The sequence below is a fragment of the Thunnus maccoyii genome, chromosome 19, assembly GCF_910596095.1.
Source record: "Thunnus maccoyii chromosome 19, fThuMac1.1, whole genome shotgun sequence".
NCBI lineage: Eukaryota > Metazoa > Chordata > Actinopteri > Scombriformes > Scombridae > Thunnus > Thunnus maccoyii.
Window position 1 is genome coordinate 28,728,314 of NC_056551.1, and position 13,557 is coordinate 28,741,870.

General features: G+C 37.4%; 1 long non-coding RNA gene across 1 annotated transcript; it reads right to left on the reverse strand.

Annotated features, from left to right (window-relative positions):
- Nucleotides 1-6,230: 6,230 nt before the first annotated feature.
- On the reverse strand, nucleotides 6,231-13,324 carry LOC121885470. The gene is made up of 2 exons (XR_006092559.1): nucleotides 11,536-13,324; nucleotides 6,231-11,405 (listed from the first exon to the last, which is right to left on the reverse strand). It is a non-coding gene; the product is annotated as an uncharacterized LOC121885470 (long non-coding RNA).
- Nucleotides 13,325-13,557: the final 233 nt, after the last annotated feature.

Consider the following 13,557-nt stretch of genomic DNA (forward strand, 5'->3'; position numbering starts at 1 on the left):
CTAATTCTGCTGCCAGTCACATGTTATCATCTCATGACTTTATGGATATGAGCGCGAGCGTCATGGAGACCTGCCTGTGACCTGCCTGCCGCCATCAAACAGCCAATGGGAGCCGTCGGAGGGGGGCGAGCGGCTGATCCGGCGTGAACACGTTTAAATGGAGACTCGTCATGGAGGGCCGAGCTTTGTTACCGAACGCTTCTCAGGGAAAATAAAGGAGCAGTCCGTGATAAATGAGTGGAAACAGGTTAAAGAGTCGACTGTGAACCAGTTCAACCCTGAGTCATCATTTATGATCGTCTAAAGAGATTTTGTTGTATTTTGCGTAATTATTTTCATTTTTAAATAATTGCACTTATTAAATTTAAAGACAAAGTGAACATATTGCAGTTGAAGGAACATTAAACAAACAAATATAAGATATAAAGCTACATTCATTTCTATCTGAGTAAATCACTGGTGTCACATCAGCATCAACAGGATGTTCACTGTTTTACATTATGTGTTAGATATTTAGGATTATAAAACGTGTAAAAAACATCTACAGAACAGCAGCAGTAGATTTGTCAATATGCTCCTGGTTCGGAGCTTAATAATAAATAAACTTCTAGTAAAATATGTTATCAGGCATCTGAAATATTTGATTTATTACTTCTAACAAATGCAGAGATGGAGGAATTCAAACACTGCTGAATACAGCGATCAATTCCTTTTTGTTTGTTTGTTTGTTTGTTTTTAAATGCTACATTAATCTGGTATTTTATGTCTCTGTAACCTCTTAAAAAAAAGTGCTGTATAGATAAAGTTATTTTTGGTCGAACACTTTATCAATTACCTTTTTAGTACTTTTTTATTTACTGTGCAAAATAATAATAATAATAATAATAATAATAATAATAATAATAATAATAAGTATGTTTAGAGGAGGATCACAACGTATTTATAATATGAATAATATAATATAAGTAAATGTTGTTTGTTGAGCTGTAAAGTCGTTTCATAATTTCTCAATGGAAACAAAACTAAACTCTTAATAAATGAAATAATATTTCTGACATCATGAAGAAGATAAACATCATCCGTTCATCTCGTCCTGCTGCTGCTGAGTCTCAGCTAATTATGAGTCTTTGACTAATTATAAGATTTATGTTTAATCAGTTCAGTTAAACAGCTGATGCTGCTTTATGCTCCTCAATGTTTAATTACAATTAGAAATATTTTTATTAACTTGAGTAAAATGTTATTTTTCACTCTGTGGTGGAAACTAACTAAAGTACATTTACTTAAGTACAGTTTAGAGGTACTTGTACTTTACTTGAGTATTTCCATGTGATGCTACTTTCTACATTTCAGAGGGAAATATTGTACTTTCTACTCCACTACATTTATTTGACAGCTTTAGTTACTTTTCAGATGAAGATTTGACATAAAATAATATATTTTAATATTCTAACTGTTGCTGCAATGATCTACTCTTTATTATTATTATTATTATAAAACCTATGATACACTTATATAACATGATGCAGTTCAGTTACTATTAATTTACCCAAAGTATCTAAAATTGGCTTCACATTGATAAACTACAGCATTAAACTATAATATAATGTACTATAATAATATAACACTGCATAATGAATACTTTTACAATTAAAAACCAGTTTCCCTGACTGCACATATACTGGTGTGTCGTCAGAAACTGAACTGGATCTTTTTCTAGCTCATATTTCCTTCCTGCAGGATGTGAAAGTAAAACTATCTGACGCCGGCTGATTGAACTCATCTACACTCATTTATTGGTTCATTCAGCTGGTTGACCAGTAGCCTGATGGTTTGTATTTATCCTCCTGTCAGATTATAGAAGCTGCATGTAAATCCTGCTGCAGCTGATTGTATAAAGTGATTAAAGTCAGAGAGACGTATTTGACTTTAAGTGTCTGTACGGAGCAGTTTGCTGCAATTTGTTGAACATTTAAGCTAATGATGTTAATGTCGATCCGTCAGGCAGGTTGGAGGGCGTTCTGGTTTGGGGGTGGGGGGGGGGGGTGGGGGGTATGAATGGGCATGAGGCATGTGTGGGTGTGTGTGTGGGGGGAGCAGCTGGTTGTTCATGGATTGACTTAACCTCTGTCACGTTGATGGCTTTTGTGTTTTCTGCTTGTCCAAAAAAAAACAACAGGGGCAGATGTCCACGACACACACACACACACACACACACACACACACACACACACCAACATCAGCTGGTTAAAGAAGAGTTCAATGATCTATCAGTATCTATATATGATGAATAGATACTATTGATTGATCATTTAACTCATCTATTTATGTGACACAGACAATAATTAACACATATTCTGCTCATCTGCAGCTCTATATTTATATTCTGGGGCTCTACTGGAATAAAAACTCCTTATTGATCTTCTACTGGTCCTTTATGCAGCCCCTCAGTTCAGCCTCTGTCTGAAACAGGCCGTTTTAGCTCCTGTCTCTTTAAGGCCCCGCCTCCTGATGAGCCCGCTCTGTTCTGATTGGTCAGCTTCAGGAAGCTTCCTCCGGCTCTGGAGGCTACGTAAACAAACTATAGTAGCAGGATTTCACTTCTTTTTCTCCTTCTTTACTCCAAATGTCAACTTCTCAAATCCATCCGTACATGTTGGAGCTGAACAACACATGGAAACACCTTAGCAACCACCTTAGCAACCACCTTAGCAACCAAGGCTACAGAATGGGCTATTTATGAGTATTTATGATGAGCCCTGACTTCTGCACTTCAGGTTTTGGAACTTTGTCCATGTTTAATATCCGACATCAGAACAGAGAATAAATAACAGAAATATGTCTCCTTTAAATGGAGATCAGAACATATGAACAACAATATAAAACAGTGTAAGTGATGATAAATTGATGGAGATGAAATATGAGGAGAGTGCAAGAGATGGGAAACAAGGTAAAGAGAGTAAGATAAAAAAAAAAATGTTGGTGTTTAAAGGATCATTCTGATGATTTTCTATATATTATCTCCAACACTCTCAGCCTCCTGTGAGCGTTCACTACTTTTGGGAATCACATCTTAAGCTAAAGAAAGTTTGTTAGATGGATTTGACATCATTCATTTATCATAATTAAGATGCTTTTGGGAATCGAGGCCCTGATGTATTGATACGCTGACGTGTCGGCAGCGTCCAGCTGGGACTGGAAGGGTTAACAGGAATCACTGGGTTACAGTTTGACCCAGTTTGCAGCACCAACACAGTAGTTTAATGTTGATGTTACCCAGAACGTCTCTCAAGACAAATGGTTGTTCTGACCCAGTTTAAATGTTGTTTTTATTATTTATCCAAACTAAAGCTTATTATAATCTGCTCTTTTTAAACTGTCACGCTTTGTTATTGATTTTTAATAACTTGTGTATCTTTTGAATGTCATCTGCACGTCGTTTCCTACAGACAGTTTTTAGCTTATTGTGTGATTTTTTTTTGTGTGTAACTTAATTAATATTATGATTAATATCAATATTGACTGATATGAATCAGATTATCCTGATAACATTTTTAGCCTCTCCTCTTTAATTGTTTGTCCTTTCTTCAGCTGAATTGAGACTTTGTAATCAGGTCACATTTACAATCCGCCTCCCTTTGGCCTCACCAAACCTCCCCCCATCTGCCCCCCCCCCCCACCCCCCACCTCCTCCCCCCTCCCCTCCCCGCTCTGAGTGAAAGGAAATTCACTCTGCAATGAATGTTAACCAGTTGGAGGATGAGAGACGGCCAAGCGCTGCCGTGTTGTTGGGATCCACTCAGGCACATCAGCATTTGACTGAGAAGTTTTTAATAGCCCTCTGGAGTTGCTCCATAAATAGCTCGGCTGTGGCCATTATTTGTCCCCGTTTCCTTTCTTTTGAGAGGGAGACTATTGTGCGGCACACAAGCAAGCCAAGGCAATCATTCCCACTGCTTTGGGTAATTTGGGAGCGTTGAATGCTCTTGATTTATCGTCTAGTCTCTATTAAAATCTACGGGTCAGATTACGGCGCGGCATCTTCTAATCAAACTGCGTTCATTCGCCTCATTATTCATCTCGTGTTGTTAGGCAAACAATAGCAAATGAGTTTTCATCTGCAGCCTCCAAAAAGTGAAACACCCTCTGGGCAACGTGTCTGCACAGCGACGCCAAATCACAGAATAACATCACAAAGACAATTACACACACAACTTCTTCATTTCCCAGTGGGCAAAATCAAAAGGAGGATCAGAAATCCTTATTTTGGGAGGAGACCTGGTGACCTTGAGGTGATGCTTTTAGCTGTTACGTCCCAAACTACCTGATCTGTATCTGTTTATGTCACAAAAATATCTGTATTCTGATTCATACCTGTCTGTTCTTCTTCGTTATCTGCTGACTTTTACACTCATACAGCATATCTACAACTTCAATTCAGCATTTACCTGGAAAATAATAAAGTAACATTAAAATAAAGTAACATTAGTATGAAAACAATAAAGTAATGTTAGCATGAAACAATAAATTAGCAGCATGAAAACAAAATAACATTAGCATGAAACAATAAATTAACGTTAGCATGAAAACAATAAAGTAACATTAGCATGAAACAATAAATTAACGTTAGCATGAAAACAAAGTAACGTTAGCATGAAAAAAATGCTTCACTCGTGGTTGTTTTGCTTTGCGTCTTTTCGGTGACATTTTGCAGGTTAACTGTGACTCTAAAGTGCTGCTGCTGGTTGAAAACTACCTAAACATCAGTATTTTGTTCACAATGGAGATAAAAAGCATTTGTCTTCCTGCTTCAGCAGAAATATTTTCCAAGGTACTATAAAAATGATTGACATTCTATTTTTCTTCGTTCTCTGCATTTAATTGTTTTCTACTTCTTTTTACACTCCTCAGACAGACAGCATATCTACAAGTTTAGCAATCAACGAAATATTCAAGATAACATTCACAACATAACATTTTCACCATGTTCCTGATTCATGGAGGGTTATGAGCAGAGGCAGCTGATGAAAACTGAAGCTCCACTGCTTAGCTCAGCAAAAATGGACAATTTAATACTGTTAAAGCAACAATCAAGAACATTAAAATGTAGGCTGTAGCCTTCAAGCTAACTGCTAACATGCTAGCCAGCTGGAAACATGTTTAGCTCTTCTAGCTAGTGTGAGGGCTCGGTCACTAACAGAAAAATAAGTTCAAGATTTATTTAAAAGCTGCATATTATGTTTGTTTGACTGTGTGTAAACCACAGTTTGCCATTTATTAGTCAACGGCACAATTTTGTGTGTCAAAGTTCATCAAAGTTGAGCAGAATGTGATTTTTTTCCTCCACAAATTCCATTAAAATTAATTTATGGAGAGTTAAAAGTCATATTCTGTCCAACTTTGATGAACTTTGACAAACATCAACGATTCCACTAAAATGAATTGATTTCTTGGTGAAGTTTAGCAGAGAAATCAACTAATAAAAGGATGGATTTCACTTGAGAAGCTGTTTCTTTAAGCTGTAAATCTCTCCAGTGTTTGATGTTCCTGCTGTTGCAGACAGCCATGTTTACAGCAGCAGCTGTAGATGAACAGGCTGCAGGTTGTATCACTACTGTAAACAGCAGAAAAACACAACAGTATCTACATGAACATGAATGACCTCTCGCTGTTTTACAGTGAGAGTCAGAGATCCCAGCTGTCCCCCTGAGAGTCAGGATGAACTTCCTGTGACCTCCTGACAGGGACGTGTACCTGTCCTCCGGGTGGGTGGTCCTCTGCATTCACAGGGTGACGGGCTGGTGGGCGGGAAGGAGGAGCAGGAGCCATTATCACAAACAAAAAGAGGAGAGCTGAGGCCATTGGTTCAACAAATCAGCTCTACAGGACATCTTTACGTCCATCACTCTCCAGGGATCACATTTATCTCAGCACGACTTCTAGGAATCACACTGAGAGTTCAACCAGGGTCTGAATTTATCAAACTTCTCAGATACGCAGTCATATATGAGCTTCTATTCAGCTTCATCAGTCTGAGTTAGTCATATCAAGTGGATATCTGACACATTTACAGTCTTTTTTAGCATCAAATTCCCTCTTTGTGTTTCCTCGGACAGTGTTTCCCTGTTGAGCTGCAGGTGGAAGTATAGACTGTAAGACTGTAACGTTGTAAGATATCTACTTGAGGGATCTTCTACTGGTCAGTATGAACAGGAGAAATGATTACAGCATTTTAAGACACACTGGAAAAATTGTGAACCAGTCTTTTAATGACAAACATAAGTTTGATTTATTATGATGCTGAAACACTGTTTCAAAGCTGCTGCGACCAGGTTCAGACTCCTACATGTTGATTTCTTAAGATAAGAAAGTTGATGAAATGTTTTTACTCCTCGTACTTAAAGTCGGACCAAAAACACGTCGCTCTGAGAGTTTTTTTTGGCCGACTGGACTGATTTCCTTCTCTGAGCAGTTTGATAAATACGAGTCCTGACCTGTAAATCAAAAGCGCCTCGCAAAGAAAACGTTTCTGACAAACGTAGGAAAAAACCAGTGATATTTTTAGACAGCAGAGACTCGGCAGCGTTTTATAAGAGTCTGTGCAGCTGTTAGGAGGGGGGAAGACATTCATGAGTTACTGTGAGTTGTAAAGGTTTTTTGATGAATTCACAGCACTGTTACAGCAGTCAAATAAAAGCTTACTATGAAAACATGGTGTAAAACTGCCGCTTTTATTGGAACAAGTGTTACCGTTATGTTGTGGAACATTATTACGCCGTCGCTGCTGTGAAAAATGGACGTGCTGATCTGCAGACAGCCAGCGCTCTATTACACCACCGTAATTACAAACAGTTAATTGTGCAACTGTTTATTCAGCGTCGCAGGTTTATATAGAGATCAGGTTCTGTTATTTGTGATGTATTCCTACAACTGGAGTAACTGAAAACAGCTTTGACATGATTGACACTACAGATATATTTATAATTACAGTCACCAAAGCAGTTGCTGCTTCCTGTACTGGAGAGTTGGAGGATGCACATGTGGAAATAAAATAATAAATTAATACTTTATTGTCCCTAAAGAGACAATAAGTTATTTTTTTAAGTGAAATTTACAATCTTTACCTTGTTGCAGTTTCTCCATTGTGAGAATTTGCAGCTTTTCTTACATTTTATCTCATCGTGAACTGAATAATTTGGGGTTTTTGGACAGTTGGTCGGACAAAACGAGACATTCAGGAAACTGTGATCTGTGTTTTTTTCATTTTACAACATTTTATAGACCAAATGAACTGAATTAATCAAGAAGAGATACTAATAATGTGTTTTGTACCCGTTTACCTCCGTGTTCAAGTTCAGTTTCCTTCAGCTTCAGTTTGTTTTTATTGAATCCATATTTCTGTTCATGTCATGTTAATTGTACAGGAGGACACACTAGTCCTGTATCATGTAAGTTAGTTTATGTATGTTGTGCTTGTAGTTTAAATTTTCACACGCTTTATATTCAGTTCAAAGATTTGATTGGATAACAGCTTCTAGAAAGCAGCAACTGTGTCCAGGATCAACGAGAGGATCTGTTACTGTTAAGTCAAACTTGTAAAATGAAGGATTCTTAGTTCATATTTTCACTCATTTGATAAATACGTGCTGGTTATTGGGGCCCTTCGGTTCGCGGGTCAGTAGAGTTGTGACAGTGGCCTCTGAGAAATCGTTGCTCCATTTAATTGCATTAATTAAAGTGCTGATGTGTTTGTGGCTTTTATAGCAGCAGCCGGGACTCGCCGCTATCGACACCGAGAGACAAATGACACGGCTGCCATGTTTGATTAATAGCAGCTTTAACATACATGTTAACCCAGAAACATTTCAAATGTAATAATAAAAGAGAAGAACATCATTCACTTCTCAAAACGGAGCCGCTCATGAACTGGACATGAATCTTTATGAAAGAAAAGGTTTTTCAGAGCTGACAGGCAGCATCACAGCTGACTGAGTCCTCCTCAGCAACAAGGATCAATCAACTTATTATATTGATCGAATTATAAGATGATTCTCTTTTACATTCAGCTGTTTTGGGAAAAAGGACTTTTTGACTGTAAGAAACATGTTCAGACTGGTCATGTTAGGAAAGTTTTCCCCAAAATACAAACAATAAAAGCTGCAAATATTTCTTCTTCTGTGACTCCCTCATTTAAAAATCCAGCTCTGTTTGTTGTGTAAACTACACCGTAAAACACGATAAAGGGTTAATTTAAAAAATGATGGTAATTAAGTGATGCATTAAATTACTGAGTAGATTTAAAGTAAGAAAACTTTGATTAAAATTCAAATATATTGAATAAGTTCCTCAAATTTACAGAAAAAGTTGTAAGAAAATGTTAATATAACCTAATTTACAAGGAATATTGATTCATATTAACTTTAAATTGATTTTGATTTACTGAAGTAATTTAATAACTTTAATAACTGTGAATAAATGTCACTTTATCACATTATTCTATTAAGTTCAGCCTTCTCAGTGTCATGTATCCTTGTTGGCCTGATTTCCTTCAGCAGTGTGAACAGTTCACACATAATGACAGAATAGTGCAACTTTTTACCAATATTTTCAATTATGATAAATGCCCAATTAATATTAAAATTTGTATACGTGCAGGTCTAAAGACCACCGGGATTGTAAAACGGCTCATTTAACGGCGATCAGAGATGAATCATTGGATCCACATTGATTTATCGTGTTGAGTTCAACTTTAGTGAACAATATGGATCCTAAAACACTTTGTTTTATGTGCAGTTTGATCATTTTGTGTTTCTTCAATGTTTTTGTTTGTTAGTTTTTTGAATATGTGTAAAAGTCACGTGCAGGTTGTTTAATGACTGAATCAAACCAAAGCAAAACAAACGAGTTTGCTAGCCGCCGTTAGCAAACAAGCTTTATTTTCCCTCTTCGGTCACGACGTCGCTGAGCTTCACGTGGACGAGCGAATGTCACTTTGAGGTTTGACGAAAAACTTTAAACCGAGACAAACTGCTCAGAGAAGAGAACGACATCACAGCCCTCACTCATAGGACGACATCTGTGTTTGTTTCTGGGTTGTTCAGATGGAAACGCTGATTCAGCCGTTAGCAAAAAACAGAGACGTGGGTTAGAGATACAACCGGGAGACTACAGAATGATATAAAAACCTAAAAAATAAATACATAATGGACCCATCCTTTAATAAATGTCTTATCTAGTAAACACTTTGGTAATATGTAAAACGGTTGCGAGGAAACATCCAATAAGAAGCAACCAAATATGTAAACAGTAGCATCACAAGTTGTAACATAACTTCCAAAAATGAAGGCTTTGGATAAAATATAGTGAGCTGTTGATCCTTTGTGAATGTGGGAGTTTTATTTCTGTCTGCACACCTGCAGAAATATGTGTGTTTTAGCATCAGTAGTATTCATGCAGATTACAGTGAGATACGCTAAGCTAACAGGTGTTATTTGGTCAGTTAGTCTAACGTTACTGGTTTAGTTGTTTCAGGTATTTTGTGTTTTTTCTGTGTCAGGTCAGATGTTCCATATTAGTAGCTGTAAATATTTAGTAACAACTCATCTCTACGTAACAACTGGTTTTAGTTATGTAACGTGTAAATGTGTAAATCTGCACTTTGTAAACACTGATGTTATAACGAGGCTGATCTTGCGTCTGAGCCTTCAGATAATCTGACTGTAACTGTGGCCTGATGTCAGTTCTGTTCTCTAGTTTATACAGAAAAACTGCAATAAAGTCAAATCAGCCAAGAACTTGCTGCCTTTAATGACCCCACGTTAAAGTTATGACATCCAGGATGAACTCCACCTCCTCTTCCTCCCATCACACGTTCTAATCAGCCTCACATTCCTGTCTGTAATACTAACACAGCGCTATCAGGCCGAGCCGCACGGCTCCGTACCGCGACACCTCGTTAAAATACCAGCCGCAGCCTCGACCCTGAACCTCACAGTTTGTGTTATCTGCTAAGCCTCAATAGTCTTTAATGGCTACATTTGTCCAGTCAGACTAATATTATTGTTAGACATGATATTGTGATGTGACAGGCGGCTCATGTCAGACAACAACTTCTCACTCCGGTGGTGCGTTTATTACAAGAGTTACGTCATTAATGACTCAGAGGAACAGAGACTAAGGAGAGAAGAATTTCCTGAAGACGTGTGTGATTCTTATTAACAAGATGTAAAAACTTATTGATCTTAATGTTTTGGCTGGAAGTCAATGGGAGCTTTTAGTATATTAAAGTGTATAACTCAAAACTTCTATATTTCATCGTAATGAGATCATATACAGTCAATCAGTTAGTAATACAGAATATTTTGATATATCAGTGGAGTTTATACAGTATGCAGTGGCTGAGATGTAAATATAATGGGAGTGAATGGAACTCTGTAGACTTTAATGCAATATTTAACCCCTAACTTACAAACTGTGCATCTTATTATGAGTTTGTACTCTGCTGAGCTTCCATAGACTTTAATTATCAATTATTATACATATCATCATTATAATCACCTTGTTCACAGTTGATCAGGGTGAAATACATAGTTTTTTGTCATCAAATTAATTAAATTTGTACTGTATAAAGGTCCTGAAATATGAATGTAATGGAAGTGACTTTAATGCATTCTGCTATATGCAATGTGAATTGTACAAATCATCATAATGAACTTGTATATTGTGTAATTTAAATGAAGTTTTTAACATAAACATTTGCTGACGTATAAATACAATGAGAGTGAATGGGCGTCCATAGACTTTAATGTATTATATAACTCATAAACTGCACACGTCATCGTAATGAGCATATGTTGATTTAATCAGTGCACAATACAGAGTACGTTGACATATTAATGGAGTTTGCATTGTATACAGTGACTGAATTATGATAATGATAATCAATGGGGATCATCTTTACATCTTAATAACTCATAAAGTTCAGCACTTATTAAAAAGTCACAACAGGAATCTACAAAGAAGTTTACATGTTTTGACATCAGTTTTCTTAAAACTGTAGTAGATAAATATCAAAAGTATACGCAAAAAATTTGATTTATTCAATATTTTTCAGTGAAAATCTCATTAAATATGCTGACGAATGCAAGAAACTCCATAAAATTACCCAAATATTGACATGTAAACCGAAGAAGTTTATGAGACAACATAAATGTGCTGCACAGAAATCTCACTAATTACAGTTTTTTGCTCATGGATCAATAATCTCGTCGTTGTGACCTCAGAGGAGCCGTTTCTTCATTTTTCTGACTTCCACAAACAGAAGAGTTGTCGTCGTCGTCTGTGTGGATCTGCGGCGCGACGCCTCAGCGGATGTGTAATAATCTGCTCCTCGGTGACGCCGTGGCCTGTGATTGAGAGAAAAAAAAGACCTGTTGAAAAAGAGGCTATTTAATTAAGTAGCTAACAAAATACAAATCTCAATAGCTGGGGAAATAATTGTGCAACCCTCATTAAGCATTCCATCTGGGCAATTACCTTCTTTTTAGCCTCGGGGAGTTATAAATGACTGGCCGGTAATTGAAGCTAGCAGCCAGCGAGAGCCTGAGATGAACTGAATTACACAATGTCATTAAAATAAATACATCAAATAATTATCCGATGGAAAATAAATGGACTGAACGCGTGTAATTGTTCTTTCGAATTAGTTCCTGCACCACTCTCGCAGCCATCACTCAACCTCTCACTGCAGGAAGCAAAAAGATCTTCAGCCCTTTGGAAGAGCAATAAATATTTCAGTCCTGTGATTTTTAGTAATTGCATAATTAGTTTTACATTTTTCAGAAAGTGCTTCATTTACCACATCATTTAGCATCACATAAAGGCTTTCTAGTGAAATTGTAGGTGCTTCTGCTGCTTATTTTATTCCCCAAAAAAAAGAGAGTAAACAGAGCAACCTCTTCTTTGATTGCACCATTTATAAGATTAAGCAGAACACAATTGAAGAAAACCTCATTTCTTGTTCCAAATATGGAGCCCATATCTCAGTAAAGCCTTTGTGTGAGACACGTCTTTGTCCTCTCTGACAGATTACTTTCTTGATTTGGTAAAAAAGGGGAATCCTTTCCTTTTTTACCTTGAACTCTGCGGACGAGCGTGCGCTTGAAACATTTTCAGCTGAATTGATAGTGACCTGATTTATGGGCCTTATTGCGCCGTATAATTAATTTTATGCATATGACTTCCTTTACAATTACCATGCCGGCCGATTGGAGAAGTTCACTGCTTATATGAAGCCATCAATAATTGCGAATTCATCAGTGGGAGGGTTGAACATCTGCATGAGGAGAGAGGAGGAGAAAAAAAAAAGAGATTGTCTTCTGGAAGAGAGATATTCTGTAAAAGGGCAAAACGCTCAGTTTCAGCCGACGCTGTAACGAAGTGAGCAGAACTAATCTGAAGGACGTGTAGAGAGTCAGAGATGTGCAACATTCACAGTTATTCTGTTTTCATTCATTCATTGTGTTTCAATAAACAGCGTCTGATTGGACTTATTGATAGTTTTCAAAAGATGTAAATATTGTAATTTTTTGTCTTTATTTCCAGAAGTTTTCAGTGTTTATGTTTAATGCAGAGGAGGAGCAGATCTGACTGGAAGTTTGATCACAAGTCACATCTCTGCTGGTCAGACTGGTTCTCTGCTGAACCAGTAACACTGCGAGCCACCGGGTGCACCTAAACACGTCTAGTAAAGCTTCGGTATGATGATGGCGTACGTTGTGGTGACATGCTGGCTGTGTATAATGACTTCACACCTGTACACATTAACAACAGTTTAGTGATTTAAACACATCTGTGGAGTTTCATTAAAACTGTAGTTTCTCTGCTGCTGTTACAGAGAAACACTCGAGCTCGCTCTTCTTGAATCATACGTTTGTTTTTCAGTGACGTCTAGTTCAACTCCAACACTTTCTTCATACCAGCAGCTCTGCGTTAAAAAAAGGAATTTCACAAATTACACTTTAGTCCTTCACAACAAGAAATCAAGAAGAAGACCAGGAGGACCCAGAAGAGCAACTTCTGAGCTCATCTCAATAAGACTATTAGACTAGTTCCCATAAATCACAGCTGTATACACGTCAACACCTGATAATTATATGTGTTAACTTCACGTTAAGGCGCCCGCTGAGCTGATTGGCTCGTCATACATTAACCACACCCAGCAGTGATGTCACGGTGTACTGACACACCCCCTGGAGTACACCTGCACATCACTGCCGCAGGTGAAACGTTTCATGCATAGTGGTCACTACAGTGGACAAGCTGTTCAAAAGCAGTTTTCTTAGATGTGCATCAGCCAACACAGTGGACTCTAGTGTGTCATCTCATGTTTAAAAAAATGTTTTTTTCATGCCTAAAGGGGAATAAAAACACAAAATCCTGACTGAGGTTATTATAATACATACATGAAAGGGTTAAACCACTGGAGGTCAACACAGAGACGACGCTGCATTATTTTCATTTAGTTTATTAAACGTCACAAAACAATAAAAAAAATGC